Source organism: Labeo rohita, chromosome 22 (genome assembly GCF_022985175.1).
Source record: "Labeo rohita strain BAU-BD-2019 chromosome 22, IGBB_LRoh.1.0, whole genome shotgun sequence".
NCBI classification, from domain to species: Eukaryota; Metazoa; Chordata; class Actinopteri; order Cypriniformes; family Cyprinidae; genus Labeo; species Labeo rohita.
In genome coordinates this window covers 28,796,543-28,822,633 of record NC_066890.1, presented here as the reverse complement: position 1 = coordinate 28,822,633, position 26,091 = coordinate 28,796,543, and the positions used below count along the sequence as shown (strand labels likewise).

Below are 26,091 nucleotides of genomic sequence, written 5' to 3'. Positions count from 1 at the left end.
ATTGGCAATTTATGATAGTCATATAGTCAGATATAAAAGTCCCAACTACAAAAAAAGTTACAATTACAAAAAATAAAGCTGCACTGTATGATATATAGTCACACTGTGAGATATAAAAGTCCCAATTACAAGAAAAAAGTTGCAATTACAAAAAAGCTGCAATTTATGAGACAGTCACATAGTCTGATATAAAAGTCCCAACTACAAGAAAAGCGTTGCAATTACAAAAAATAAAGCTGCACTGCATCCCAACAAGAAAAAATTGCAATTACAAAAAATAAAGCTGCATTATATATAGTCACACTAACACGTAAGTCCCAATTACAAGAAAAAAGTTTTAATTACAAAAATAAAGTTGCAGTTTATGATATATAGTCACATTAGTTAGATATAAGTCTCAATTACAAGAAAAAGTTGCAATTACAAAAACTAAAGCTGCACTGCATGATATATAGTCACACTGAGATATAAGTCCCAATTACAAGAAAAAAGTTGTAATTACAAAAAATAAAGCTGCACTGCATGATATATAGTCACATTGCAAGATATAAACGTCCCAACTACAAGAAAAGTTGCAATTATAAAAAATAAAGCTGCAAATTATGAGACAGTCACATAGTCAGATATAAAAGTCCCAACTACAAGAAAAAGTTGTAATTACAAAAACTAAAGCTACACAGCATGATATATAGTCACACTGAGATATAAAAGTCCCAATTACAAGAAAAAAGTTGTAATTACAAAAAGTTGCAATTTATGACATATAGTCACTTTGCAAGTTATAAAAGTCCCAATTACAAGAAAAAAGTTGTAATTACAAAAAATAAAGCTGTACTGTATGATATATACTCACACTGTGAGATATAAAATTCCTAGCAGTGTTGCCAAGAATTGGGCTACTTTAACACTGTTGCCATGGGTTGTTTATCATGTCTGTGGGTTGAAGCTACCTCAATAACATAAAATGTACCTTCTTGAATGCTAATTTTACTAGGGGAACCTCGCCAAAAACATGTATTTCACCCCCGGAATGCAATTCTTAAGGGGGGGGCCCTCAAACCGTGATTGAGCTACTTTTGGGCTAATTTTGGTTAGCAATTGGGTGGGTTTTGTTGCAAAAACCTAGCAACCCTGCTTTCCAATTACAAGAAAAAAGTTGCACTTGCAAAAAAATAAAGTTGCAATTCATGAGCTAGCCACATAGTCAAATATAAAAGTCCCAACTACAAGAAAAAAAGTTGCAATTACAAAAAATAAAGGTGCACTCCATGATATATATTCACACTGAGATATAAAAGTCCCAATTACAAGAAATAGGTTGTCATTACAAAAAAATAAAGCTGCAATTAATGGTAGGCACATTGTGAGATATAAAAGTCCCAATTACAAGAAAAAATGTGCAAGTACAAAAAATAAAGCTGCAATGTATTATATAGTCACACAGTGAAAAGTGCCTATTACAAGAAAAAAGCAACTTTAAAAAATAAATGTGATTTATGAGATGTCAGGTTGCAGTTGTCAGAAATAGTCACATTATGAGACATAGCAACAATTGCCAATTAGCAATTACTAGAAAAAACATCTAAAATGTGTCTGTTAAGTGTCACAATTGTGAGTAACACCATAATTACCTCTGAATTTTTTGAAAACAGGCTTCATTAGAGAACTGTGTGCAGAGTCTTCAACAAATAGGCATCTCAAGCAATAAGCGCTTGATTTTATTAAACAAGAGAGAAGGTAATTTAAACCTTGAATGAGTTTCCCTAAGCTTGCTGGATAATACAATTCCAGCATCTCCTATCTCATTGTAAGACTGATTGCTAACAATGACGAAAACTCAAAAACACCAGCAGCATCCAAAAGTAATGATGTTTACCACCCACTCTGTGTCAAACTAGAATTATTAATACAAGCTCCTATGAAAGAAAAACCAAGGAGCATACGCTCGTTTTGGTTCCCTTTGGTCACAACAGCAGCATGCTGCATAAAGTCCAACCTAGCCAGAAATATGACACGCATGTGCCAACGTAAAATAGAAGGATTAACCGTTATTACACAGGGCGATGTTCTGGGACAGCGGCCCCCGTATTTTTGTTCTGGATGTGAGCCTGGCCTACTTCAGCGTCTTCTTTAATCCTATGGCACACCGCCTGCTTTTGCTGTTTCCAATAACCAGCTCTAATCTCTGCAATGGCTAGACAACAGTGGCCTAGCGCTGACAGCTGGCAGACTTATCCTGTCTCTAGGAAAGAGACCACACGACAGCGGGCTAACCAGCAACAGAGGAGGTCCCGTGTAAAACCTGCTGCATCGCTAATGTTTTTGCGCTTTGTGGGATTTATCGCAGTTCTGCTATTGTCAATCCCTTCTGGCCCAGAAAACACATCAGGAGGTGTTTTGCTGCAGTTCTCTAACACCCACAATACTGAACTAGATTATCTTGTGGATAGAAATTTTTTGGATTTTGTGTTTTATCCTCAGGTTGCTATTTATTGTATGAAAAGTCTACGCAAATTTCAGCTTCAAATAATTATAAAATCTTAGAATTAATTAGTAAATAATGCTGAAAAATAGCCGAAGAAATGCATTAGAGTTAGTTCACCCAAAAATGAAAGATCTGTCATTAATTACTCACTCTCATGTTGTTCCAAACCCGTAAGACCTTCATTCATCTTCTGAACACAAATTAAGATATTTTTAATGAAATCCAAGAGATTTCTGATCCTGCATAGACAGCAATGCAACTGACACGTTCAAGGCCAAGAAAGGTAGTAAGGACATTGTTAAAATAATTAATGTGACAGCAGTGGTTTAACCATAATATTATGAAGCTACGACGAAACCTTTTGCGCGCAAAAAAACAAAAATAGCGACTTTATTTAACAATATCTTCTCTGCACTTGTCATTAGCTGTGTTTCCTTTACAGGTTTTCGCCTAAATTTGCAATGTTTTAAAAATGTTGATTAAAAAACACAATTGCAAAATGACGACTAAAGCGCAATTATTTGGAGGTTATAGTCTAGCCAATCTCATGACGAAAACTTACCTGTGAGAACATTTTTGCACAAAGCAAAATACGTACCAATAATTACATATCACTGCAGTTACCAACAGAAATTAACAGTAGAGGCGGTAATCGTTTGCGTACACAGTTATGATTACAGCTCCATAAGTTTCACTCTCTCAGTGTTGTGGTGAATTCTGACCCCCGATAGATTACTACACCCCTAGTATTGGTAGATTTAGGGTTAGGTGTGAGGGAAGGGTTAGGATTAGAAGTGGGGTTAAGCCCAGAGTATACTTCACTTTTGATGTGTACGCAAGGAACAGCGTACAGTGCACATGACGCAAATTTCGTCATCGAATAGTACGCACCTACTCTGCGTGCATCAACCGTGCATGCTTTGTACGTGCGGGTCACATATGTGCATTGAAGTTATTTTGCAGTAACCAGTTGTTCCACAAGATGGCAACACTGTCCCAGGCCATTATTTCACAGTAGAAAACTAAACTAAAGAGATGGAACAATAACAACAAAATAGCAGCGACTGCAACAACAACAGACGCTCACTGCGCATGTAACAACAGACGCTCACAAGCGCATGTAAACGAGAAGGTATGATGAAACAGCTCAGATTTGGTTTAGAAGAGTTCAAAAATATTTGTTATCGGTCATAATTTATAGGAGAAAATAGAGCAGACACTGGACGTGGATGAAGCTTTTTTAGACCGCATGTGTCGACTGTCTGCGTTCATGCATAACATCAGATGGAGTATACTATGAAAGGCTACGCGCTCGACTCTACACATACGCTAGTGTCCGCATTCAAAAACGAAGTATACTTTGAGCTTTAGGATTAGGCAATTATGTAGCAACTTCAACAAGAGGGGGTAATAATTTGGCGGGGGTGGAACACAGGCACAAAACCAGACGTAACAAGCTTGCTCGGTAGCTCAGTCGGCACAGAATTTGACTTAGGATGTGGAATCCTCGGGTATTAATCCTGTGACAAACTATGACTCATGATAAAAGACCTGAAAGATTAAAGATCGAAAAACAAGCTAAAACGGCATGCTTGCGATCTCACGGCTTTACAATCTGTCTACTGACAAAAGATCATCTGATGAGTTTGCAAAGGAGTGGATATTTCACATGAATCAACTGTAATTTATGAAAATCAAAGATTTAATTGCAGTCTACGTTGAAGACTTAAAGCACATACATAGTGAATAATAGCCTTTTTAATTTTCCTGCTTTTGCACTCTAACAAAAGTATATTTTACAATGATGAACCATCATAATATTATCTGGCCCCCCAGTTGTAGTGAACACTAAATGGCTGATTTTTTTTTTTTTTTTTTTTTTTTTTTTAAGGTTGGAGGAACCTAATTTCGCCATGACTGTAGGAAAGTAACCTTATCATAATATGAAGCTTTGTTTTTAAAAAATTATGATACATATCTGTATTTCAATTATTTTTTATCTGCATCACCCATGAAATTAGTCATAGCCCACAGCTGAGAAGTGGACATGCGTTTATTGCATAAATGAAACAAGACATGCGTACAGTTCAGCTGAATGATGTCTACTTCAACCGTATGCGTTGCACTAACTTAAACTGTACACTGAAACAAAATAACCAGAACATTAACAACAACTCTGATATAAGAGCTTGTGGTTTATCTGTCAGTCAGATGTGCTCTCGGCCACTTATCTGTGCTCTCAGCGCTTTCAGAATTTTCACAGGCTGATAGAAAGCTTAAAAATAGCACGAAATAGGACCAAGACCCTGGATCACGTCATGATCAATTGTTGTGCAGCGCTCATGTGGACAATTCTGCATCATTTTTGAACTGGTTCATTAAAACTGTCTATCCGAAAGAACCTTTTCGTGAAAAACGACTTCTGATCACTATTCGGGAGCAAGAAGCAAATTAATAAGTGCTTAAAGGTTCATGAAACCCCAGACTACTTTTTCAGAGATTTGAGCAGAGGTGTTTGTGTTGCACATCATATGAGACAATGTTAGCATCCATTAATTTTAACTGTTGGAGAAAACGGGTTAATTTTGAGCTTTTTTGCTCTATTTTCATCTTCCGGGTTTAAAATCTTCATTGTGCTGAGGTCACAGTTTGTGACGTGGCAATGGACTATAGTACATCGATGACGCGTCGGTGTCTCATAATTATTCATGAGGCTGCGCGTTCTTATCCTATGAGAAGAGGCTTCGTGTAATTATTCACAACAGCGCCTGTTGATTTGCTATGACAGACGCTTCAGACAGTGAGATTGCATACAATAACTGAGAGAAACGTTAATGGATCGAAGGAGACTGTTCTTGTTTGCTTTGTAAGTAGAGTTCGGCACAAACGCAATTCATTCATAAGGTGAATGTAATAGCGGTTTTTACAACTCCCCTGATGAAAAAAACAACATATGCTGGTAGGTATGTTTTGATGCTGGGATGCTGGTTAGGTATGTTTTGATGCTGCTTTATGCTGGTCCTTAGCTGGTTTATGCTGGTCCTTTCCTGGTTCATGCTGGTCCTTGACCAGCAACATGACCAGCAAAAACCAGCAAAGGACCAGCTTAAACCAGCATCAAAACATACCTACCAGCATATGCTGTTTTTTTCACCAGGGTCCTTAACGCAACCTATCAAAAGGATTATAAATGCCGCAAAATAAGCCTTAAAAGTTAATAGAGGTGCAACAGCACGTTCATATATATGTCTTTGATGCAGAGTGCAAATGCCTGTGGATTTATTTGTGTTGTTAACTCAATGGGAGTGAAATGAAACTGTCTGAACCCGAGCTTGACTCTCTCCCCTCTTCCCCCACCGCTCGGCAGTGCACCACGCCCACCTTTACAGAATTTCTCAAAACTATAGTGAGAACTAACCAGTGCTGAAACAGGGGGGTTTCATGACCCTTTAAAGTGCCCCTATTATGCCTTTTCAAATATGATCTTTCATGCAGTGTGTCACGTAGCTGTATGTGAACATAAACTATCTGCAAAGTTGTGAAGCCGACAGTGCACGATAAATAAAGTTATTGTCTATCAAAAAAAAGAGTCGACTCACATTTGCCTGAACGAGTCGTCAGCAATTCGAATCTTTTTCTATTATGGCCACACGTCACAAAGTAACACATTTGCATAATGCCCACCCACGTTCTACGTCGTGAACAACTTGCCCGCCCACAAACAGTCAAATTTCCATGGGGTTTACGTCACATGAAAATTTACACGTACATTATACAGAAGACGCTGTATCCTACACTGTGAGTAAAACTGTTTTATATTCACTTCCAAAAGATGATGAATCTACAAAGATTGTCTTTTCTAGCGATCGTTCAAAATACGTGGTTGTGTATGTTATGTTGTGTAACAACCCTGCACATGTCTTGCTCACCGACTAAATCACGCTTCTGTAGTTCTGTGGTTCAGCTGTGGACCCACTGTAGTCTGACAATTTGTGATTGATGCAGCTTGACTGTCTGTCTGTCTCATCAGTTGGAGTAATGATAAAGGATGGCGCACGAAGTGGCTTTCACACAGAATGTGGAAAGCGCTGTGCTATGAAACCCATTCATTTCAATTTCTTCCACCCTGCGTGGACGGCTTGTTTCTGCCTCGGCCAAAGCGGACGCGCACTGGAGCGCGCACGCCGCAGACAAAGTTCAAATGAGTTGTTCAAATGAACTTTTGCTGCAACGGTCTGAAGGGCTGCACTGAACCCAGCGGCCAGCGCAGCGCTTTCCGCATTCGGTGTGAAAGCCGCCTTAATGCTTTATACAATGTTGAAGTTTACAGCATAGAGGTGTGCCCGGTTTGCTCACATAAGCAAATTGGCAGCACTTTCGACGGTAGACCGTGCTAACTTGTCGATCAGCCACTTCAGCCGTTTCATCGTCAGACTCTGGCTGGAATTGGTATGGTAAAATCGATGCCATCTTTTCTATGTATTGACAAGTATCCAGTGCTGTCAATCAGTTATGGCAATGGGCGTTTCGTTTTCCGACACACCGTACGCGGTAGACCAATCATAAAGGACTGCGCCATCTGACCAATCACAGCAGTGAGGGCTCACGGAAAGGAGGGGTTTAGAGAGACTGATTCTTCGAACTGCTTCGCACGAGTTGTTTATGAATCATTTAGAAATGGGGTAAATTTAAATCCATTTTTGGCAAAAACTGAAGTGTTTTTTGACCTTGCATAGATGTAAACCTGTTTTGGGAGTCTATTAAAACAATATTAGCAACCTTTAAAATGGCATAATAGGGGCACTTTAACGGAAGGCTGCATCCTCAAACTCGTGCTCAGTTCTGACTCTTTACATTCAGTTTATTTTCGTGAATCGACGTTCAGCGACGTTTGATGACAGCAGCCAAGATGTGCAGCCTTCGTATGATGCAGAGAGGCGCCCTTCTACGCTTTTTTGAGCTGAAAACGGCTCTGAATGGGGAGTCGATTCCCCCTGATGGAATCGATTCCGACCTTTGGAATCGACTCTCGGAATCAATTCCCAGCCCTAGAACATTAATCAAGCAGAAAATAAAAAAAACAATTTTGTAGTGTGGTTATCATTTGGCAAAGGATGGTTGTGGGACGATTCCAAAAAATGTGTTGTTTCACCACCAGATATCTTTCTTATAACGTCATTATAATTTTTCATTAATGATTCAGTTATTTGTAATGAATGTAAAAAAAAGAAGTAAAATAATAATTAAAAATTGAAATTGAAAGTAGTTTCAATGTAGCTAGCTATTTTTTGACTAATTTGTGTGGCTAGCTACTTTTTCAGAAGGGTAGCTTGAACGTAGCTTAACTACTTTAATTTACGAGTAGCTTGTAGCTGGTCAAGCTACAGTTTCAGAGTAGCTTCCCCAACACTGGCTAATAAAAATACAATATTCTTATTAGAGATACCTACAAATCTAGTAAAAGACTCGTTTTAAGACAGATTTGTATACTAGATCCAATCAATGAAATGATTCTTCGCTTGAATGCTATAGGCTCATGATTCGTTCACATACAAAGTTAGGGAAACTACGCTCGGAGAGATTATACAGCGTGACATAACCAGGCTTGGGGGAAAGATGGGAAGAAAGAGGGGATTCGGGGAGAGAGGAATTTCACAAAGCCTCCTTCTCAATGGGAACTTGACGGGTGCTCTCTTCTTGCTCTCCCTGAGAGCTCAAACGTAGCGTTTTGGCTGTCACCATATAAATCCTGTGGGTGTGAGCACCGGCATTCGGCGGGGGGGGGAATTAACGCTGAGCCACTGCAAATGACAGACAATCCTAAGGCCTCTTTGAGAACAGGCTTAAGAGGGAAGAAAGGAAGGAGGATGAAATGAGATATGAAGTACGAAGAAAGTGCAGAGGAACATCCAACGTGTGGCTTTTTTTCCAGCAAGCACTGTAAATTCAAGGACTGTAGTCTTTTTTTTGTTATTTCTGAACATGACAACCTTTATGTGGACCTGTTATCTAATGATTAAAATAGTTGTACATTTCTTAAACACTAAATGACTGAGTAGCTAATAGCAGGAGCTACACTGTTAAATACAATAAATATTCTGCTGGAACACATTGTAAATAATTAACTGTGTTTGATTATTCTGCTCTCTGCTGTTGCGGTAGCTTGATATTTTTTGCAGTTTAAAATGTTGAGAGGTTTTATAAAATCATATTAGCTCCACATTCAAGTACACTCACATCTGAAACAAGGAATACGTAGATTGCAGACACTCAAGTGTCTGCAAAGATATTAAGTCTAACACTAGAAAGGCCTTGAATAGAATACAATAAAATATATATGATACTGGATAACAGAATAAAAAGAAAAGAAAAGAAAAAAAAAATCAAAAGAACTCACTAACAGGGAATTTTATTCCCATTTTAAATATTTAGTTTTTTGTCTCTTTCAGTGATATTTTTGCCCCAAGCCCTGCATAAGTTCTCATCCTTATAACCTTCTATGATGCAAAAATAACAATTCTATATTTTTATATACATTCAATAAGTAATAAACTGTGTATATTTTTTAAAAAGGAAATTTAAAATAATTATTATTAAAACTGCATTATAGAAGGTTACCAGGGTCAAAACATAAAAAGAGTTTGAGGAAAAAATGAAAAATAATATTCTGATAAATATACCCCAGTGTACAGATTTTATACAGTTTTCTTTAATAATTTGAAGCATTACAGTAATGAGAATTTTATCCCACATTACCATAATGAGAATTTAGAGTGAAAATGTGCTTTTCATGAAAATAATATTACAAAGCAAATACTATTGATATTTCAGAAAAAAAGCTTAATCTTCTCTGTATATAATGTATCCAAAAAACTAAAATTTTTGGTTTGAATTGTGTGTCAAACCGATATTGTGTACAATTGTTTTTTCAAACAGGTATTATGTACACCGTAAAAAGTTTTCACCAGTTTCAACTTAAAAACTTAAGTTAACCAGCTGCCTTAAATTTTTACAATAATTACAATAAAATGAGGTAAAATGACTACTTTTTAAGTTGATTTAAGATGTGAGTTGAAATGACTTGTACTTTTAAGTCGATTTAACTTACATTTTTAAGGCAGCCGCTGAACTTAGATTTTTAAGTTGAAACTGATGAAAACGTTACAGTGTTAATTTTGTGTACAAAGTTACAATTATGAGAATAACGTATTTATATTGTGAGAAAAGTAACAATATTTTGTGCATAATATTTTGTCCAATATTATGAGAATAAAGTACTAATATTTTACTAATATTTACTAATCTGTTTTGTGAATATGAGAAAGTATTCATATTTTGAGAATAGTAGCAATATTTTGTAAATACATTTAAAATTATGCAAAAAAAGGGTAATATTTTGAGAAATGGAGCAATCTTTTGTAAAAAGTCAAAATTACAATAAACGAAATAAGTAATATTTTGAGGATAGTAGTAATGTTTTATGAATAAAGTTATAATGTTGAGAATAAAGGAGTGAAATTCAGAGAATAAAACACTAATATTTTGAGAATAGTCAAAATTGTGAAAATAAATTAATATTTTGACAATAACAGCAATATTTTGTAAATAAAGGTAAAATTATTTGAGAATAAAACACTAATATTTTGAGGAAAGAAATAATATGTGAATAGTCAATATTATTTAAAAAAAAAAGTAGTAATATTTTGAAAATAAAGTTCAAATTATGAGAATAAAGGAGCAATATTTTGAGAAAAAAGTCATATTTTCTGAATAGTCAAAATTCTGAAAATAAATGAGTAATATTTTGACAACAGCAGCAATATTTTGTGAACAAAGTTAAAATTATGTGAGAATAAAACACTAATATTTTAAGAAAGTAAATAATATTTTGTGAATAGTCAAAATTATGAAAAAAGTAGTAATATTTTAAGAATAAAGTTAAAATTATGAGAATAAAGGAGTGAAATTCTGAGAAAAATAGCTAATATTTTGAGAATAAAATGAAAGTTACAATAACAATAAAGGAGTAATATTTTGAGAACAATAGTAATATTTTGTGAAGTCAAAATTCTTGAAATAAATTAGTAATATTTTGACAACAGTAGCGATATTTTGTGAATAAAGTTAAAATTATGTGAAAAAATACTAAGATTCTGAGAAAAGCAGTAATATTTTGTAACAGATCAAAAGATCTCTTCAATTAAAAATCCTAGGACATACATTTTCCTTTTTTCTCATTAAAAGCAGACGGCAAACTGCACAGATGGCTTTACTTGAGAAATGATGTGCATGTGACAAAAAAGATGGATTACCCAATTACAGCTCTTGCTTCCTTTCTTGCGTGACAGTTTTGATTTCTGACAGCGCTGCAATTTTACATTACCCTGATCGAACAGAGACAATGGAGAACACGATTGTGTCCTTGACAAATGTCCCCACAATGACAAAGTCAAAAACACATCAAAAGCACTCCTCAAAGCACGACCAGGCTAGCCAAGCTAGTGTAAGAAGAAAAAAGTGAAAGATTAAAAGAAAGGAGGAGACGGAGACAGAAACAAAGTGAGAATTTGTAGTTGCTGCTTGAAACGGCCACATGTGGCTCTATGATCACAGTGTGTTTTCCATTATAGCTGAATAATTCATCAATGCCTGGCAACAGGCTTGAGACGTTCAAGCTTGTCTGTACTTTCTATTTTAAGTCACATGAGAAATTCATGGCAGGTCCTCACAGGACCCAAGGTCCCATCAGCACTGTCTATTCTGAATTCGGCCTTGCCTAGACGGATGCATTGTCATGGGGGTCATTATATTGCCTCCTCGAGGCCCTGTGGGCAGCTGAACAACACACTGACACAGGAAGTTAAGGGCACGCTATTAAAAATAATGCTTCTTTATTGGCAATGATGGTTCCAGGAAGGGCCTTTAAAAGCCTTTGAATCTTTCCATTGCACAAAAGATTCTTTATAGTGGAAGAAAGTTCTTTAGAATTGTAACATTTACTTCAAACGGAGAAATAGTTCTATTAAGAACTGTTTGATAAAATGTTCTTTCGGTGAACAGTTATTGGGAAACCAAAAATGGTTCATCTATGGCATCACTGCAAAACCCCCCTTTAGGAAACTTTATTTTTGAGAGCATTTTGGAAGCTGTAGCACAGAAAAGTTATACTCTGTTGCATGTACAGTATGTAAAATTCATACATCATAATTTGAGAACAGTAGTAATACTTTGAGAATAAAGTATGAGAATACAGTACTAATATTGTGGGGGGGGAAGTAACAATATTTTATGTACAAAATGAAAATTATGAGAATAAAGTAGTAATATTTTGTGAATAGTCAAAATTATGAAAAAGTAGTAATATTTAAAAAAAACAGTAATATTTTGTGTACAAAGTTAAAATTAAGAGAATAAAGTAAAATTTTTTTGAGAATAGTAACAATATTTTGTGTACAAAGTTAAAAGTATGAGAAAAAAATACTAATATTTCGAGAAAAGTAACAATATTTTGTGTGCAAAGTTAAAATTATGAGAATAAAGTAACATTTTGTGAATAGTCAAAATAGTGGAAAAGTAGTAATATTTCAAAAATTGTCGTATTTTGTGTACAAAGTTAAAATTATGAGAATAATGTACTAATATTTTGAGAATAGTAGTAATATTTTGTGAATAAAGTTAAAATTATGAGAATAAAGGAGTACAATTCTCAGAAAAGTAGCTCATATCTTAAGAATAAAGTGAAAATTATAAGAATAAAAGAGTAATATTTTGTGAAGTCAAAATTCTGAAAATAAATTAGCAATATTTTGATAATAGTAGCAATATTTTGTGAATCAAGTTAAAATTATGAGATTAAAATACTTATATTTTGAGAAAAGCAGTAATATTTTGTGAACAGTCAAAATTCTGAAAAAGTAATAATGTTTTGAGAATAGTACTAAAATTTTGTAAATAAATTATGCGAATGTTTAATGTTTTGAGAAATTGAGTAATACTTTGTAAATAGTCAAAATTCTGAAATACTTTGAGAATAATGTTTTTTGTTTTTGTGAATAAAGTTAAAATTATGAGAATAAAGTACTAATATTTTAAGAAAAGTAACAATATTTTGTGTACAAAGTTAAAATTATGAGAAAAACGTAGTAATATTTTGTGAATAGTCAAAGTTATGAAAAAGTACTTTTTGAGAACAGTAGTAATATTTTGTAAATAAATGTAAAATTGTGCAAAAATAAAAAAGGTAATATTTTGAGAAATGGAGCCATCTGTTGTAAAGTCAAAATTATGAAAATCAATTAGTAATATTTTGATGATAGCGGTAATATTTTGTGAATAAAGTTAAAATTATGAGAATAAAGGAGTGATATTTCAAGAAAAATAGTATCTAATTTTTTGAGGAAAAAGTGAAAATTAAAACAATAAAGGAGTAATATTTTGAGAAAAATAGTAATATTTTGTGATTCTAAAAATTCTAAAAACAAATTTGTAATATTTTTATCATAGTAGCAATAATTTATGAACGAAGTTAAAATTGTGAGAATTAAGTACTAATATTTTGAGAAAAGCAATAATATATTGTGAATAGTCAAAATTATGAAAAAGTAGTAATATTTTGAAAAAAAAAAAAGTGAAATTATGCAAAAAATTTGTATTATTTTGAAAAATTAAGTAATTTTTGTGAATAAAGTGAAAATTGAGAATAAAGGAGCGATATTAGTAGCTAATCGAGAAAATTAGTAGCTAATATTTTGAGAAGAAAGAGAAATTTATAAGAATAAAGGAGTAATATTTTGAGAAAATTAGTAATATGTTGTGAAGTCAAAACTCTGATAATATTAATTTTTGATGATAGTGATAATATTTTGTGAATAAAATTAAAATGATGAGAATTAAGTGTGAATAAATATTAAAAAAATCAAGAAAAATCAAATGTACAAAGAAACATAGCAATATTTTGAGAATAGTAGTAATATTTTGTGTATATAAATTTAAAATTATGTGAATAAATTGGTAATATTTTAAGAAATGGAGCAATATTTTGTCAAAATTACGAAAATAAATTAGTAATATTTGAGGATAGTAGTAATATTTTGTGAATAAAGTTAAAATTTGAGAATAAAGGAAAAATATTTTAAAAATATAGTATAAAAAAAAAAGTATATTTTGAAAAAATGGTGACATAAAATTTATGAAAATAAATTAGTAATATTTTGATGATGGTAATATTTTGAGAATAAAGTGAAAATGATAAGAATAAAGGAGTAATATTTTGAGAAAAATAGTAATATCTTGTGAAGTCAAAATTCTAATAATATTTACTTTTTGACGATAGTGATCATACTTGGTGAATAAAATTAAAATGATGAGAATTAAGTGTGAATATTTTGAGAAAATTTATAATGTATAAAGATAAAATAAATTTAAAATTATGTGAATAAATTGGTAATATTTAAAAAAAATGGAGCAATATTTTGTCAAAATTGTGAAAATAAATTAGTAATATTTGAGGATAGTAGTAATATTTTGTGAATAAAGTAAAAATCTGAGAATAAAGAAAATATTTTATCAAAAGTCAAAATTATAGAAATATATATATATTTTGGAAAAAAAAATGGTGAAATAAAATTTCGGGAATTTTTTTTTTTTTTTGATGATGGTAATATTTTGAGAATAAAGTGAAAATTATAAGAATAAAGGAGTAATATTTTGAGAAAAATAGTAATATATTAAGAATAAAGTCAAAATTTTGGGAATGACAGAAATATTTTGAGAAAAAAATATCAAAATTATGAGCAGCAGCAATATTGTGAGAAAACTAGCAATACAATAACAGTAGTAAAAAATTAGGTTAAAAAAATAAATAAACAGATACATTTTGAGAACATTTAAGATGACGCTCCCTGATCGAACACAGACAGTGAAGCACCTGATTGTGCTTTTAACAATAGTCCTTTCAGCCCACTGGTTAGTGTTGCTCAGGTCCGATAAGCTTTACAGAACGTCCCAAAGGAATGACCCGGAGCTCTGCAGCTCAACAAGGCGTCCCGTCCATCAACACAAACAAAATCAATCGCCTTTAGTTGTTCTTTCTACATCCTTCTTCCATTTGACAACAGCACAGACAAGCAACACGACATCTGGCCAGCTCTCCACGGAGCGGATCCATTTCCACAAAGCGCACGTGAATCATTTTTGGACGCCGCCCCAGAACCGCATGCTGAAGACACCACGATATGCTGTGTAAACAAACTCTCTTGCAGATATTTCACTTTGGTGTGTGGAATTGGAGCATCATTACAAAATCCATCTGATGCAATGATCCAGGTCTCTCTGACGGCTTCCTCAGGGGACGGGAAGTGAAGGGGTGTGGGTTTAAACTGATCTCTCTCTCACCATCTGTCGCCACATTGTCAAGAACCATCCAATAAAGGAAGATGAACAATTAAAGCATCCTTGGGGAAAAGGCTGTTTTGCTTATGATCAACATCAAAGCCTCTTCAAGTCCAAAAGTTTCTGGAATAACTGTGGCATAGTTTCTTTTACAGAAAAACCAAAAAGATCAACTGGGGATCTTTGCACTCTGCAACTGAGGCAGTGCAGAAGAAGAAAAACAAAATTATATGAAATGCTATTAAATATTTGATGAAATAGCATCCAAACTGTTAATGTTTCTAAAATAACACTGTCCAACAGCAATGCTAGCAGAATATTTTCAAAGAGCGGCTTGTTATATAACAATAAATAAAATAAATAAATAAAACTAATCCCATCCCACACCTCCAAAAAATTTTAGAATAATGTTCAGAGAAAAGGCTGCAATGTTTTAAATGTAACATTATAATGTTTAGAGAACATTATAACATTAATATTTTGAGAATAAATGTGCAATATTTTGTGAATAAAGTAGTAATATTCTGAAAAGCAGCATTTTGTGAATAATCAAAATAATGAAATGAACAGATTGAAAATAAAGTATTTTAAGTATTTTTAACCGAGTCAGAAATATGAACATTGTAGTAATATTTTGAGAATAAATTAGCAATATTTTGAGAGGCTGAAAATGCAAATTACATAGAAACATTTTGAGAAAATAGGTAATATTTTACAACCAAGTTAAAATGATGAACAATATAGAAAATTAGCAATATTTTATGATCAAGTCAGAATTATCAACAATTCTAAGAAGTTGAAAACGAAAAAAGTAGTAGTGATATTTTGAGAATAAGGTAATAAAAAAAAAAAGTAAAAATAATATTAATATAATAAAAATAATAATATAATATATAATAATATTTTGAGAAAATTTGCAATATTCTGTGAACAAATCAAAATTATGAACATTATAGTAAAAGTTTAAATACATTTAACTAAATAAATTAGCAATATTTTAAGAAGGTAAACAAAAAGATAATTAAACAGTAATATTTTGATCAAATAGGCGATATTTCGTGACCAAGACAAATTTATGAACAATTTAGAAAATTTGCAATGTTCTGTGAACAAATGTAGTTATATTTTGAGAATAAACTAGCAACATTTTGAGAAATTGAAAATGAGAATAAAGTACTAATATTTTGGGAAAACTAGCAAGATTTTTAGACCAAGTCAAAATTATGAACAATGTAGTAATTTTTTAAAGAATAAATTAGCAAGATTTTGTGAATAAAGTCAACATTAAGAATAGAGTAGCAGTATTTCACAAATAAGCTGAAATTATGAGAATACAGTAGTAATATTGTGAAAAGTAGTAATATTTTGTAAATAGTAAAAATTATGAGAATAAAGGAATAAGAGTTTGAGAAAATTAGCAATATTCTGTGAACAAGTCACAATTATCAACAAAGCAGTAATATTTTTACACTAAATTAGCAATATTTTGAGAGGTTAAATTGAGAAAGTACTAATATTTTGAGAAAATTTGTGATATTTTGTAAATAAAATCAACATTAAGAATAGAGTAGCAATATTTTGCTAATAAAGTTGAAATTATGAGAATAAAGTAGTAATATTGTGAGAAGTAATATTTTACGAATAGTTAAAACACTGAAATTTGTAGTGATATTTTGAGAATAAGATGAAAACTGTAAGAAAAGGAATATTATTTTGAGAAAATTAGCAATATTCTGTCAACAAGTCAAAATTATGAACAATGTAGTAATATTTTGAGAATAAATTAGAAATATTTTGTGAATAAAGTCAACATTAAGAACAGAGTAGCAATATTTCACAAATAAGATGAAATTATGAGAGTAAAGTAGTAATATTGCAAAAAGTAATATTTAGTGAATAGTCAAAATAATGAAATAAGTAATGATATTTAGAGAATAAGGTAAAAATTATAAGAATAAAAGAATAATTTTTTTAAGAAAATTAGCAACATACTGTGAACAATTCAGAATTATGAACATTTTTTTATAAAAATTATTATTAGCAATATTCTGAGACATTGAAAATGAGAATAAAGTACTAATATTCTGAGAAAATTTGTGATATTTCGTGATCAAATCTAAATAAAAAACAAAGTGGCAATATTTAGAGAAAACATAGCAACATAATTGGAATTATGAACAACAGTAATATTTTGAGAAACTGAAAGTGAGAATAAAGTACTAATATTTTGAGAAAATTGGCGATGTAAGTGAAAATTCTGAAAAATGTACAGTAATAATACCATTTATAGTAAGAATAGAGTAGCAATATTTTACAAACAAGTTGAAAGTAATATTGTGAAAAGTAGTAATATTTTATGAATAGGTAAAATATTGAAATACGTAGTAATAGTTTAAGAATAATATGAAAACTATAAGAGTAAAGGAACAATATTTTGAGAAAATTAGCAATATTGTGTGAACAAGTCAGAACTATCAACAAAGCAGTAATATTTTGACACTAAATTAGCAATATTTTGACAAGTTAAAAATGAGAATAAAGTACTAATATTTTGAGAAAATGGGCGATATGTTGTAAATAAAAGCAACATTAAGAATAGAGTAGCAATGTTTTGCTAATAAAGTTGAAATTATGAGAATAAAGTAGTAATATTGTGAGAAGTAATAATATTTTAGTCAAAATATTGAAATAAGTAATGATATTCAGAGAATAAGGTTAAAAAAAAAAAACTAAATTTTGACAAAATAGCAATATTCTGTGAACAAGTCAGAATTATGAACATTGTAATATATATTTAAAAAAAAACAATATTCTGATTACAAATAAGAGTAAAGTACTTGTGAGATATTGTGAAAAGAAGTAATATTTTTGAATAGTCAAAATAATGAAATAAGTAGTGATATTAGAGAATAAGATAAAAAAAAATTGGGAATTATGAGAATAAAACAATAATATTTAGAAAAAAATAGCAATATTCTGTGAACAAGTCACAATTATGAGCACTGTAGTAATAATTTCATAGATCAGCAATAATTTGAGAAGTTGAAAATGAGAAGTACTAAAAAGTACTAATATTTAAAAAAAATATTTTTGAGCAAATCAAAACTATGAAGAATATAGTCATATTTTATATTTTGAGAGGAAACTCGCAATATTTTGTTAATAAATTTAATAAAAATCATTTTAAAAAGTAACAATAGTTTGTCAACAAGCCAAAACCATATAGTAATATTTTGCGAATACTCCAAGTCAGATTATGAAAGTAGTAATACTGATAAAAGTAGTAATATTTTGTGAACAGTCAAAATTATAAAATAAATAAATAGTATTTTTTTTTTTTTTTAGAAAAAAAGTGAAAATTGAGAAAAGGACTAATATTTTCAGAATAAAGTAAAAACTATGTTAAAATAGTAATCACTTCATTATCATAATTCTCAAAACATTTCTCATTTAAACTCAATTCTCTCAACTTTGTCGTAAAAGTTGACGTCCAAAGGCAAACTTAACCCAGTAACTAAGCGACAATCAAAAGAATGACCCTTCTAGCAACCTTCCAGTGTTACACAGAAATAAAAAAGAAAATGAAGGCACTACAAATTCACTTCCTGTCATTATCACAATCATTCCTCCACAGAATGGATATGAATTACACGTTGAAGCGACACCAGGCCAAATGGCTTTTTCTGCTTCCGTCTCAGCCAGTAAAATTGCCTGATGAAATGAGTCATGACTTTAATGCAGAACAGAGGGCAGATAGAAGTCTTTAAATTGATACTATGAGTCTCATGCATGAAAATGAGCAGAACAGAGTTATTAGTCTCTATGCATCATTACCCTTCATAACACTGAATGGCGAATGTGACTGTTGACGGCCTGAAAGTTTGAGGCGCGTTCATAACGTGGCCTTAATATGTCATCTCTCCGGTTGTATCAGATATGGCCAATTGTAGAGCGCGATGAATAATTGATTTAATGTCAACATCAACACGGCAGCAGTCAGGAAACGTCTACTAATGTCATCTAGCGTGCAATTTCTGCCTCTTGTGTAACCTGTGGGTGGACGTCCGACCCACAGGGGCTATTTTGGGGACTAACATTTCAAAAATTAATCAACCTCCATCTGCCAGCAACCGATGAGTGGAAATTAAGGGGATGGGTTATCGAATACCTTCCCATCAAATCAATCTCATCTTGATAGAAGAGGACAAACAGCTTTAGGGCTTGTTTGATGCGTAGGTTGTTAATCCAATTACATAATTAAAGAGCTGGCAGAAATGAAAGCCCAACGCAGGGCGACACCGAAGACATGCAACCTGAGCTTCGCAACGAACAGCAGAAAGTAGCCAAGGACGGTGAAAAGGTAATTCTAGTGTATGACTGAGCTGAGGAAAAGCACTACACGCCGTCCGCCGAACCCAATGGAAGAAAGTCGATGTCAGCGGCTGGAGGAATGTGTCACATTAAAGCCGAAGATATTGGGAAAAGCATTACGTGCGTCACATTTCCCCACGGTGCGATTAGGCGACACAGGCTGACCTGCCTCAAGCAATAACAGCAGCTACAAGTACAAAAAAAAAAAAAAAAAAAACACACAATTACAGTGAACACTGCCAGTACAGAGTGAACCTGGCACTATTGTTATACCCTAGTATACTATACTACGGTACATGAATTAAGCACCATAGCACTCTTTCTTCTGTAAAAAACAAAAGGAGATATCTGATGAATTAAATGGGATTGAAAGCAGTGCATACGATTAAAGCTACACATTACAAGACTTCTGAAGCCATTTAATTCAATTTTGTCAAAAGTCTCAACATCTCTCACTTTCGTTAGCATCAGGGTTGGAAATGAGCGAGGGCTTGTGGCAAAATGCCACCAAAATGCCCCACAAATACAAGGCAAAGGGGCATAAATTGTCCCTGCGCAATTAAACAACATATTATGGCTATCGTGATTAAAATGAAATGTGAAAATGAAAGTGTCAATTCGCTGAAATTCATTTAGATTCGCTTACACTACATCAGATTGCTTTTTACACACTGTCTTCTGCAGCGTTGAGCCTTATAATCAATTACACGAGTTTCTGTTAAACTTAGGAATGCAATGGCCAATTAGAGGTGCTTAGATTAGTCAGTGCTAAAAACAGGCCAATCAGAAGGCACTTAGATTAGTCAGCGCTGAAAACCTGATGACGCAGAGGACAGATTAGCCAATCAGAGGCGCACAGACAAGTCAGCATGGAAAACCGGCCAATTAGAGGTGCTTAGATTAATCAGTGCTAAAAACACACCAGTCAGAGGTACTTAGATTAGTCAGGGCTGAAAATGCCCCAATCAGAAGTGTTTCGATTAGCCAGGGCTGAGAACGGGCCAATCAGAAGTGCTTAGATTAGTCAGCTCTGAAAATGGGCCAATCAGAAGAATTTAAATTAGTCAGTGCTGAAAATGGACCAATCAGAGCACTTGAATTAGTCTGTGCTGAAAACTGACCAATCAGAGGTGCTTAGATTAGTCAGCACTAAAAATGGGCCAATCAGAAGAATTTAAATTAGTCTGTGCTGAAATCAGAGGCACTTAGATTAAAGTGGAAAGTGTCCGATTTAAAAAAATAGTAATAAATAAAAAATAAAATAAAAAAATCAGAAAAAATTCTCTGTATGTATAATTTATTTTTTATTTTTTCACAGTTTAAATGTCTAAAAGAAAACACTTATACAATCTATAAAATGCATTAATATCATGTGCAGTATCACTATCATGTTTGAATTTTTTTTTTTAAATATATTTTAAATGGAAAATACGTTAAAAAAAAAAATTACCAAAGACTCATTAAGTAATTTTTGCAGTGAAGCTGTTAACAACACACTTGAGGAGAAAATGATCAACAAATAGCAACTTCAATTAGGTCTGTTCTTCACACAAAGTCATCATATGATTTAGTAGATCTAAAACAATGAATTAATCATATGAACTGCTTTTGTGGAGTTCTGTGTTGTTTTTGAAGTTTAAAAGCTTCAGTCCTCATTCACTGCAACAGCATGGAAAAGAGCATCCATGACATTCTTCAAAACATGTTCATGCTACTCAGAAGTCCTGCGGGTTTGGAACTACATGAGGCTAAATAAATGAGTGCAAATTTATAAACTAATCCTTTAATCTGGATGCTGAGTTTGCAGGCTTCACATACAGTGATCTTTGACCAGCAATTTATATGCAAACCACAAACATAACATACTCGTCATATGTGCTGAATGTCAAATCTCATGTTTTGTTGTACTCCATCGGGAGCCTCAGATATGCAAAGTACAGCCTTGTTCCAAGGCAATGAATAAAACATGAACGATTGGCTCAAAACTGCTTTTGTCCCCTTTTCATGATGTTTTAAGTGTCCAATTACTGTACTTTGGCTTAGAGGAGCCCCCAGTCCTGCAGTGATGCAGAGGGATCTCAAACTAGATCATTAAATATGATACTAAAGAAACAAGGCAGCAGTTTACAAGGGTTCAATAGAGAACACAAGTGACTGGAAAAATAACATTAACGGGGACTTAGGTAAAGGAGCAGAAATTTTATGTGTAGAAAATAATATAAAATAAAACTTTTAAGAATGGGAATTCTGATTCCATTTCTAAAATAAGACTCTAGAATACTATAAGAAAGATCAAGCATATAAACAAGCTTATAAAGATACAATTTAAAAACAGGACGTTCCTTGTCCTTCTCATAAGCTGGACTGATCAAAGTGGACAGAAAAGTGATTAATCTTTCCCAGCTGTAAGCCTGATCTCTATTGTCTGTACTGATCTGAACACAAGAGCCACGATGTCTTTTCCTCCTCCTCCACTGCCCACATGCGTGATCCTCTCCGCTCATCATCCTTTCATCAGGAGCTCTTCGTATCTTACTGTTGTCATGAAGGCAACAATGAAATCTTATGCTGCTGATCCAATAAAGGCTGCGATTGTCGCCTACAGTAAGTGGGGGCTGAAGAACCCATTTCAATAATGCCCTCAAGACCAGCGATGGCAAAACTAAATTGCCTCACATCTGTTTTACTGCCATCGAAATATGTGTCTGATATGGTTTTGATGTATGACCTTTGAGCATTTTCTTTCTTCAATCGAAAAGAAATTAAGGTTTTTAAGGAAAACATTCCAGGATTTTTCTTCTTATAGTGGACGTTAATAGGAGCGAATGGGTTGAAGGTCCAAATTGCAGTTTCATTGCATCTTCAAAGGGCTCTACATGATCCCAGCTGAGGAATAAGGGTCTTATCTAGTGAAACGATTGATCCTTTTTTTAAAAGAAATAAAAATGCATATGCTTTTTAACCACAAATGCTCATCTTGCACTAGCTTTGCATCCAGGACTTTACGTAATCACGTTGGAAAGGTCACGCATGACGTAGGCAGAACTCTTTACAAAAAAAGGTAAAACAGATGAAAAATTAACCGCGTGTGACCTTTCCAACATGCAAGATGAACATTTGTGGTTAAAACGTATACACACTTTTGTTTATTTATTTTTTATTAAATGACAGATCGTTTTGCTAAATAAGACCCTTATTCCTTGGCTGTGATCGTGTAGAGCCCTTTGAAGCTGCACTGAAACTGCAATTTGGACCTTCAACCCATTGATCCCTTTTAAAGTCCACTATATGGAGAAAAATCCTGGAATGTTTTCCTCAAAAACCTTAATTTTTTTTTGAATGAAGAAAGAAAGACACATCTTGTACAACATGGGGGTGAGTAAATTTTCAGGAAATTTTAATTCAGGAGTACGATTCAGTTTACGGCACCTTCAACAATTCAATAAAACCAAAGCAAAAACAGACCTAATGCACATTACTCATCATTTTGTAGAGGCATTTTTGGTAGAAAACAACACCATAATTTGTAAATACGAACTTCCCAAGAGAACATGAATGCTGTTAATAGTGCAAGTTCATGTTGCACAAGTACATTGTAATACGAAAACAAAAAAAAAAGATAATGAACGACAATGAAAACGTCATTCACTCGCACTAAAGTAGTTTCAATTTTGATTTTTTTACAGAAAAATTTACTATCTCTTGACTCATGAACTACCTTGAGCCTTTATTGTCAATTTTACGCAGCGTTGGGGAAAGTTACTTTAAAAAAAGCAATGTATTACAATATTCCGATACTCCATAAAAAGTAACTTATTGCATTACTTAGTTACTTTTTATGGAAAATAATGCATTACATTACTTTTTGGTTACTTTTTGTCACCTGGGCTGGGCTTACTTATTTGTTTTTAATACCAAAAACCCAAAAGTTATATTTTTGGCAACCTGATGTCATGACAAAAACATAGCTGTGGGAACATTTTCGCAAGACGTGAAACATGTACCGCCATGTACATTTCGTGACATATTCAATGTGAAATGTCCACTGAGCTGTGCTAAAAGACTGTTCGGAACAGATGAACATACATATGTTTTATGTGACGTTGTTTTTTTTTACGTGTCAGAAATGTCTGTTGAGTGGTGCTATAATGCTAAAATAACATACAATCTACACTACACCTAAACCTAGCCGATAGTATGAACAGAAGTGAATGTGACGTAAAAACTCAATCATAAGCGTGCCGTTTTAGCTTGGTTTTCGATCTCTCATCTTTCAGCTCTTTATCGTGAGTCCTGTTTTTCACAGGATTCGTACCCATGGATTCCACATCCTACGTCCAATTCCATGCCACCTGAGCTATGGAGCAAACTTGTTATGTGTGGAGAGCGAAACATATGGAGCTGTAGTCATGACTGTGTATGAAAACGATTACAAGTGCACTGTTTTACCACCTCTAGTGTTAATTTCTGTTGGAAACTGCAGTGATATGTAGTTTTTGGAACACATTTAGAGTCTTGTGAAAAAGTTCCCACAGGTACGTTTTCATCATGAGATCAGGTGAAAGTGAAACCAATTACGTCTCAACCAGAAGGAAGTACTTTTGCAACTAGCTCCTTTTTTTTGTCAACAAGGGACAGGAGACGTGTCATTGAATAAATGGGAAAAAGTATTTAAATTTTGTAAAGTAATCCATTACTTTACTAGTTACTTTTTAAAAAGTAATCTGATTACCTAACTAGCACAACTTGTAATGCATTACTCCCAACACTTGTTTTATGTGAGGAACAGATCCAAATTTCCAACACTGATCTTCAAACTAGCATGTGATTTTCGGTTGCGACCCATGTGAAACAAGGTTTGACATCAATGGCGTTAAATATGGAATATGGAATATAGATGATTTTTGAATCGGACAACATGAATGGCATTTCAAAGTTTTTTTTTTTTTTTATCTTTAAGACTTTAATTTTGATCTTTTATTGCAAAATACACCCCAAAACATATTACAGCCCTGCATCATGTGTTTTTTTGTGGCTTGTGGCTTTTTGTCCAATTTGGACAGATGTTGTCACTATGAAATTGTCTCTCAAATTAAACTTGATTCAACGTCAAAAATAACGTCTCGGGAATTGCACCATTCTTCACTTTCACAGCCGTGCATCTTGTTTTTGAATGCAAAAACACATTCTGTATGACTAAACTCGTTTTTTTGTCCTTTTTGGACAGATGTGATTACTGTAAACTTAGACCTGCATAACAAATCTTCAAAACACCTCAATTCCATAAAAAAGCCGAGCATACGGGTTACAAAGCAGCATGAGAGTGAGTGAGAAATTACAAAAATTAATTGTTAGAAGAGCTACCCTTTTAAAACCACCTTGAAGAGGACGTCCACTGAAGACAGTCCAGCCGTGTTTAAATGATGAGGCTCGTTATTTGCATGCACGAACACCGCAGAGGTAATTAAGCTCTTGTTAGTGGACGCATGCAGCATTGTTGCATTACATCAGACATATAAAAGCTTTTGAAGGTGCTAAAGCAATTGGAACTGATTGAAATAAACCACACGGCATCTGCCGAGTCTGTGTCAAACCAACGGAAAAGATGACAAGTTAGAAGTCGGACTTCCCTAATCCTATATTTAAGCCCTAATTACAGGTGGGACACCACCAATTTGCCCTACTAAACAGCCCCTTTTCTGGAGAAAATAAAAGTGCTCACCCAGGGCTAGAACTTGACAGGTGGTACGTCCACATCAGCCAGCCCTGTCAGCTCGGCGTACGCGTCTATCCTCGGTTTCGGCTGTCCCTCTCAGCTTCTGCGTGTGGGCTGTGCACAGCTGCTCGGGTTGAGTCGCCCAATTAAGCTTGCAGATGCTCCTGGCTGCAGCATCGGCTTCCAAGATCCCAACCGGATCCCGCCGTTGGATCGTCTTCTGTTTTCTATTGTCACCAGCTAGTAGTCATCAGGTTCTCCGTACACATTGTCCCAGTGACAGAAGGGATGATGTGTGGCTTTCTGCAGAAGTGTGTGAGGGAAAAGCGAGAGCGCGTGTGAGCGTATCAGGCGGGATGAATCGTACTCTGTGAAGCGGTGATATGAGAGCGAGCCTGCCTCTCTTCTACTCTCCACTACGGCTGTATGGCTTCAAAACTCACACTGCCAGCTAACTGATCGCTTAGGGAGCGTCTCAAAAGTGCAAACTGACATAAAACAATCAAGAGGTGTCCACTAGGATCTAATCCACTTGGCATCCCTGAGGTGATACCTAAAGGACTCAGTGACTCTTGCAGAAAGTTCAATGGGAATCGACTGTTCTGTTTTGTTTAGGTGGGTTTGTAATATTTTCATACTCACCGCTGACTTCTCAACCTAGTCCCTCACTGAAAGCTCTCCAGGTCCACGAGGGCTTTACTCAAGCAAAGACCAGCAGCTGGAATCATGTAATTTTAGCAGACATGTGTCCCTCTTAATGCACAATCCTTTTATGTTTTGTCCTGTTTTCAGTTTTCCTGCTTTTTCCCCCATCTGTTTTCCTCCAGAGTCCCTCAGCGGGAGGTTAGTGGATGCTGAGTGGGAGAGGGGGAGAGAGAGAGAGAGAGAGAGAGAGAGAGAGAGATAATATTTCATCAGCGTTAAAGAGTAGCTTATGGAAAGCCATTAAGCATGATAAAAAAGAATGAAAACACACTTTAGTAAATCAAAATGACAAAATTCAGTTGAGATAATACATTATAAAGACGAAATCATAAAGTCATAACACAGGGCAAAAAAGACGGTCATAATTATGACTTAATATCTCATAATTTCAACTTTATCATCATTTTAACTTAGTATGTCTGAT

General features: G+C 33.8%; 1 protein-coding gene across 1 annotated transcript in view; it reads right to left on the bottom strand.

Moving 5' to 3' along the window:
- lingo3a (leucine rich repeat and Ig domain containing 3a) overlaps window positions 1–25,785 on the bottom strand; it is a 46,078-nt gene extending 20,293 nt beyond the window's left edge. The window contains exon 1 of the mRNA XM_051094621.1: window positions 24,969–25,785. The gene's annotated coding sequence lies outside the window, so the exon portion shown is untranslated. The remainder of the gene's footprint in view (window positions 1–24,968) is intronic.
- Between the last annotated feature and the right edge of the window lie 306 nt (window positions 25,786–26,091).